Genomic DNA, 7,825 nt, shown 5'->3' with positions numbered 1-7,825 from the left:
ACTTTCAAATTGCACACAGATAATATTCAGATTGCCTTTTGGCAGGTAAAATGTGCCACACAAGCGCAGAAGATGCATCTGTTTTCTTTTGCCTTCGTTACACAGACTGCCAGCTTCTTTTACAGCTGATTCTGAATAGTTTTATCAACTTTGAGCTGCATATTAAATGAATAGTGCTGTGAAATAGGTGTGACAGTCTCTGTGTCATGCGTTCTGTGTCGTTACACTATGCTTGAGTCTAAAATAGCATTTGCTGACTTGGTTATTATGCAGTTTGTGATTTTATAATCATCATTAGCGTTATTGTAAGCCAGAAAATGCGTATGAGTAGACGCTGATAAAGGCAGTTTGTGGAGATGAGAGCTGATATTAAAGAGATATTTGTAATAAACAGCATCAAGAACGGATTTGCCTCCTGTTGTGCATTGAGTAATTCCCTAAACGCCCAGTCATTTAGAGCTATTCCCATTACTGATTAATCTTCTCGCATTCCTGCTTACAGGGCTGCTCAGTCCACAGCTCACAGATTAGTAGCCTGGTTACTCGTGCACAGCTATACACGTGTCGAGTGCCTGGAAAACATGACAGTCTTCATCCGCCCGTCTATCAGTTCAGTTTAATTCAATCTTGTTTGTGACAACAAACATGGGCACAAATCAGCTCTAAAGAAACCCAGCTACAGACGTCTGATGAGCAACCTGAGGGTCACAGCACCAAGAAGTCCCTGAGAACATGAGGAAGAAACACTGATCACTGGTTCATGGTTCACAGGCCTGCACCTGACACCGGTTGAACAGGTTTACCAGTAAATGTGCCACACAGAGGAATCTGTGAGATTATCCAATGACCAAGTTGGCTACGGCCCACTGACTGTGTAAGACATGCAGTGCCAGTCAAGTCGGAGCAACGTCATTAATAATAGTTTCATAACTGAAGCTATTTTAATACAAAAGCTACTTTTTTTGAATGCAGTGAAGTATTGATTGATATAAACCAGGTATTGGATAATGGCTACAACTAATTCCGGGCCTCCAGAAGGACAGGTTTAGAAATGGTTAAGCTAAAACATGACATACCTAAATACACTACTTTTTGTTTTTACATGAATTATTTATAATTTAATTAAATATATTTCACATAATTTGATATATTTAATGCCCTGTGATGGACTGGCGACCTGTCCAGGGTGTATCCTGCCTTCCGCCCGATGACCGCTGGGATAGGCTCCAGCACCCCCCCAGCGACCCTGACGAAGAAGCGGCTTGGAAAGTGGATGGATGGATGGATGGATGGATGGATGGATGGATGGATGATATATTTAATATAATTCAATTAATTTCAGTATAATTTTCTCAAGCTCCTAAAACCTTCATACAGAGCTGTTTATATTTCTATCTTTACATGCAGCTTAAAGTGCTGAGAACTAGTAGAAGAATTTCAAATGAGATTAATCAGCTTTGTGCTGAGGTCTGAGAGAGACTATCTACTAAAAGTCACTCCATGTAAGACTTTTACCAAATTGAAGTCTGTAGATGTTCCTGTGAAGTTTATGCAAACAATGGCCAGAGGTGTTTTTAGGTGTGGCTGTGTTTAAGGTGTGTTCAGCATGCAATACTCCATCCAACAATCTTCATTCCCCAGTGTTTGTTTGTTTATTTGATTTCTTGTTCTGTGTATAGGCATGTTTTGTAACTGTGTTAAATTATGCTGCCCTATTTGTTCACATCGTTCACGCACGACCCACCACTGAGGTCACCAAAGTCGTGATGACGAATTTTATTTTGAGGGGGGACCGAATCTGATGCAACACCGGCTAGTTGGTTTCACTTGAGGCAATAATATGAAGAGGTGGGTGGTTAGGAAGGTTTGCCCAAGGCTCAGGTAAAAGCACAAATAAAAGGTTTTTTTGTGTTTTTTTGATGTTTATCAAGGTACAAGAGATATAAATGTACAACAATGGTCTTAATGTCCAGTTGTGTGCCATAAATAAGTTTTAAAGTTATGTTACACACAGACACACACACACACACACACACATATATACATATATATATATATCACTGTTGTCAGAAGAAAACCTCTCCATTTTTGTAGTTTTTCAGTTTTGATATAATTTGAAATACCTGTTGTCCTTTACATTGTATGGAAATTTCCTGATGAATGGACTAAAATAAATGACCTAAAATTATTTATAAAAAGTTCTGGTTCCGTTCACTCACATTAAAAATAAAGTATGTTTTTTCCTTTTCCTGCAAAGTTACACACACACACACACACACACACACACACACACACACACACACACACACACACACACACACACACACACACATATATATAAAATTATTGATAATAGCCATGAAATGTTTATCCTTTCCACTGTACGCACTGCTCCATTATCTGAAACTCCAGTCCTGGTTTTACTTCATTTACATTCTCAGCACTGAGTTCCCCTCTGCACCACACGCAGAGAATGAGCTAAGAAGACACAGAGGAAGAAACAGACCTACTCAGCGAAGAAGCTCTCACTTCTGACTAAAGACACGGTTATCAGTCCATTCTGCTAAGGAAAATGTCAAAAACAGCACAAGGACTGCTGTGGTGGAGCTTAAGGCTCAGCTTCAGCTCAGAGCTCTGAGCACTGAAGTCAAAGTTCTCTAGTTTGAAAGACGTCATTAGTGTTAATGTGTACATTTCGTGTTTAAGGTGTTTTTATTTTGTATGTAAAACTTGTTGAGAATAGGCCTTACAGCTTTGCCGCACTCCGCACCCAAACCAATGAATCCCAAAAAGAGAAGAGCGGAGCCGTACAGACTAGTTCTTGTGCTGATTGAAGCTGGATTTACTAAGAAGTTCCACTGCAGCTCTGTAAGTTACTTAAGCACTTGAACAGTTTTTGACCTGATATATTTGAGCTTCTGCTCAGGTTGTTGTTTAGGAAGGCACTTTTACTTCTACATCGGTGAAAGTATTCCTATTTTTACTTGGGTAAAGTGTGTTTAGGCTACTCTACCCAGGGTACAGACCTCAGGTTTTGGGGACCAAAGAAACCACAGTGAAATGCAGAATTGCTGCTGTAGAACTCATCATGATGGCTGAAACTGAGCCTAGGCCTCTACTGCAGCCAACGCCGTCTGTTGTTTGTCTTGTGTCTCCACTGTTCTTTTATGTATTTCTTACTGTTGTCCTACTCTGTCACCAGCTTCTGATGAAGGGTGAAATAAATTAAAGCCATAACTTTTGCTCAGCAGAGACACTTAGAGGAGATTGCAAGCGTACAAAGTCGCAGCAAAGTAAGCAAGAAATCTATGAGACAGCAAGAGAGAGAAGGCTGCCAGCGAGCTGCTGCTGGCAAGGGGAGGCTTTTCGTTTGTGTTTGATGGAGGATGGGGGAGGTGTTGTGGCATATCCGTCCATCTAAAGGATGCCAAAAGGAAAGATCTGGAAGGATTTCAGTACAGCTAAATCACCCAGCCACACTCCTAGGGATGAACACAGTCACACACACAACACACACAGCACACTGGTGTTCAGGATGTAGAGAGGATACTAAATATCATCTGGTCAGACTCAAGGCTTCCTGGTTCACGCTTACAGGCTGAGAGAGGAAGAATGACATGTTCTTACTTTTTTTTTTTTCATTGCTGTCCAAAAAAGTTTTTTTTTTCAAACTTTCCGTTTTCAACATAATTTGAGCAGCTGCCCTTTATGTTTTGTCCTCTCCTGTGAAGTTACTATTTTGGAGATACTTGTATTTTTGTATGGAGGCGGTTAGGGAGCTGGCCCTGTGACCGGAAGGTCGCAGGTTCGATTCCCCAGAGCCGACAGCACATGACTGAGGTGTCCTTGAGCAAGACACCTGACCCCCAACTGCTCCCCGGGCGCTGCGGATTGGGCTGCCCACCGCTCCAGGCAAGTGTGCTCACTGCCCCCTAGTGTGTGTGTCTATTCACTAGTGTGTATGTGGTGTTTCACTTCTCGGATGGGTTAAATGTGGAGGTGGAATTTCCCCGTTTGTGGGAGTAAAAAAAAGTATCACTTAAATTATTAGGACAGCAGCGATGTATGGATCATTCTACCACACTGGATCAAAGTCAAAACACATTTCAGACTTTTTCTTACTGATTTGGTCTTCAGACTAAAATCTTTTTACTTTGAATGACTCAATATTTAATTATATGTAATTAATTACATGTATTAATCATAATTCATTATAGTTAATTAGATTTATGTTATTGAAACAAAAGACTGAGCATTCCTTTTTTTTACAAAAAAACAATCATAATGTTTCAGTAGTGACTGTTTCAGTAATTACTATTTTAGCCAATCCTGAGCAGACCTCAAAAACACTAGCCAGCACACAACTTTGAGCAGATATACACACAGGAAGTCATTATAGTTTCTATTAAAACAATCAACTGTGTTTGATTGGTCACAACTTTTAATGTTACACACTGGTTTTTAGACTTTTATACACATTTACTTCAAAACTGTCATGATTGGCCCCTCCCAGTCCTGTCCATGTGTTTGTGTTGTGTTTTGTTTTGGTTTTGTAGTCCAGCCCCCTTGTTTAGTGACTCCGCCCCTGATCATTTCCACCTGTGTGTTGTGATCCCTGGTTGGCCCTGTTGTATTTAAGCCCTGTGTTTGTCCTTTGTCTTGACTGGTCTTTGTCTGGACTGTCTGAATTGTTGGATGGATTGTATTCTCGTGGTGTTTGGTGTTTGTCGTCATGTCTGTCCGTCCTGCTCTCCGCGTTGGATGTTCGACCCTGGACCGGCTTGACCATGACCCTGGATTTGCTCTTAATAAACATCGCTTACCTCAGCACATGCGTCCGCCTCCTCGCTCCCCACCGCTACAAAAACAATGTGATCTAATGGCTCACCACGTGGCCCTGAGGGCCAGGGATGCAGCCTCACTTCCTGCCTATGAACTTAAACTCTTTGTGTTTTGATAGTGACAATAAAACATTTCTTGGTTATAATGTTTTCAATTCATGATAAATCCACATCTTCCAACTCCACTTTAAAAGAGATCAAAAAACTGAAAAATAAAAAAAGGATTATTTTCACAAGTTTTAGGGGTTGGGTTTGGGACAGTGAGATCTCAACAGAAATTACCCTATAAATGATGATTTTGTATGTAGCTTATAAATATCTTAATGAATGTCTTGGGTTGTAAATATCGAAGGTCTGAATAATTTGTTGCTTTTTAATTAATTGATTTTTTTCTGTTTTTTTATTGCAGTTTGAACTAATTTGGTAAAATGGTCCATATTCAGTATATTCCTTTCATATATCATCTTCCTCCACTTTCAGAGCTGCTTCGCATTGTGTCCTTGTAATATGCACTATAACCTAAATTCCACAGGACTCAGATGAGCACATTCTGTTCTGAAGTATTACACAATACTGTACTTCAGCGATTTTGCAGATCTAGCAGCCAGTCTCGTACACGTCGGTATCAGACATGAGTCAAATGGCAATGTTAGATTGGACATCAAAGGAAAAAGATAATAAATCTACCTGAAAAATAGCAGAATTGCTATTACAACATATAATAAAGCAAAGTTAAGTAGGTCAACGTGATGCTGACAGGAGCCACATGTAGCTTAATGTCAACATAAGAACAACGGGCCTCGTTCACCAAAAGCTGTTAAAAAGAAATTTCCTCTTATTATTATTCCTCGCTGTTTTCATGAAGATTCTGACGTTCACCAATGTTTTCTTGTTCTCAAGTAAGAAGAGAATCTACACACACTCAAGAGCACGAAGGTTTAAAAACGTCATGAATCTAACAAACTTTTTTAGGACCTTTCTCGAAAACAACTTTAAGAAAAAATGTAGATATTGATATTGTGATTGTGAAGATATTAGTGAATGTGGCCCAAGTTTTTATTTTCTCCATAATTAAATGGATAAAATGAAAACTAAGTCATTGTGCTTTGACATGAAATGCACCATTTAGAGAAACTTACTGAGTCAGAATTTTCCGTCTTAACACATGACGTCCTTACAAATACACTGCTTGATGCTTGTGACACAGTTGAACTAGAGATTTGGGATTGGATTTTGGCCTAAAGCATATTTTTAAAAATCCATTCATGGCACTGAGGTACATGTAGGGTGTTGTAAGGAATGAGAGTTCTTAAAGAAAGATTTTTTTTATTTATTTTTCACTGCGTTTCCAAAATTCACCATTAAGTCGCTGCTGTTGGACGGACATCGTTTGAAAATGCCTGTTGTCCTTTAATTGTGTTTAAATTTCATGATGAAGGAACTAAAATGAATGAGCCATAATGGCTTGGGGAAAAGTCCGGTTCCATTGACTTACATTAGAAGTAAAGTTTGTTTTTCCTTCTCCTGTAAAGTCAACATGTTGGAGTCACAATACAAAAACTCAGCAGGCTCACTGGTTATTTTGGATAGTAAATAAAATGGCTGTGTTTGTGTTGTAGACATGGTGACCCGTGGTTCATATTACCACCACTGTAAAAAATCATAATCAGTGAGTTTCTCAGTAGTGTGCCATTTCTCATCAAACAAAATCAGTGGAATTCCTTGCAAAATGCAGTGCTACAATTTCAAATAGCGAATGTGAAAGCTTAATAGTGCTTAAACAGAGAGAAGACAATAAGATTAAGGGGTTTGACGCCATCTCCTCCTAAAGGCTCTCATGCCACAGAAGCTTCTGTTGTACGACTAAGGAGACTGAGACATTGATGTTATGTAAGTCCGCAATTTGTGGTCTGAAGCTCTTTTAGACTAACAGCTTGTGTTTGATTGGTTCTTGCTAGAGGAGCCTCTCCTCAGTCACGACCCAAGCTGTAAAGTTACTTATGTCCTCCTAAGCACATGATGCATGAGAATTTACTCTGTAGAACAAAAAAACGTGAAATTAGATGACATTATTAGTGGTACGTCTTGTGGAGGTGAAAGAGGTTTGTTTCTGTGGCGTATTCACTCATACGTTAGTATCTGCTGTGTGGAACTGACAGCCAGATTATGTAATCATTAAAAGCCCCAGGACTTAAGGTGCAGTTGGTAGCATAACTCCTGGGGGGTGGGAGAAGGGGGTGGGGGGTGGGTGTGGTTTGACACTGGGGCCCATGGTGGGGGACTGTACTGGCTGAACCTCCCAAAACCTTTACTGGGCCTGCCTCTCATATAGATACTGACACAATTGTACGTCCGTGACACACACAGAGAACCGATTTCTTAACATATCTCACCAATTACCATAACACGGCACAAACAGCCCAGGCGTCTGTTTATCCCTCTCTCTTTCATAATGCAGCTCATCCACGTCTTCAGAGAGATCTTTCGCAACATTAATGTTGATGTCTGCTGTATGTAGCCTTAGAGGAATAGTAAGATTAGAGTCAGATGGGTGGAGTGGGTGGCTTGAGAGTATCAACTTGTTTGTGATGTAGAAGTGAGTAAGCATGTAAATAACTTTTTACTTTTTTTTCTTGATTGAAAGTCGTTTTTTTATGGGGGGCCCATTCGTTTTTGCACTGGGGCCCATGACTTACGAAGCTGAGTGGGGGCAGTCGTGGGCTGCAGGTTAGGGATCTGGCCCTCTGACCAGGTCGCCGGTTCGATCCCCAGGCCGACAGTCCATGACTGAGGTGTCCTTGAGCAAGACACCTAACCCCCAACTGCTCCCCGGGCTGCCCACTGCTCTGGGTAAGTGTGCTCACTGCCCCCTAGTGTGTGTGTATTCACTAGTGTGTATGTGGTGTTTCACTTCACGGAGGGGTTAAATGCGGAGGTGGAATTTCCCGGTTGTGGGATCAAAACTGGACACTGAACAACGACAA

Source organism: Pygocentrus nattereri, chromosome 7, assembly GCF_015220715.1.
Source record: "Pygocentrus nattereri isolate fPygNat1 chromosome 7, fPygNat1.pri, whole genome shotgun sequence".
Lineage (NCBI taxonomy): Eukaryota > Metazoa > Chordata > Actinopteri > Characiformes > Serrasalmidae > Pygocentrus > Pygocentrus nattereri.
The sequence above is the reverse complement of the archived record's forward strand: the minus strand, read 5'-3'. Positions refer to the sequence as shown.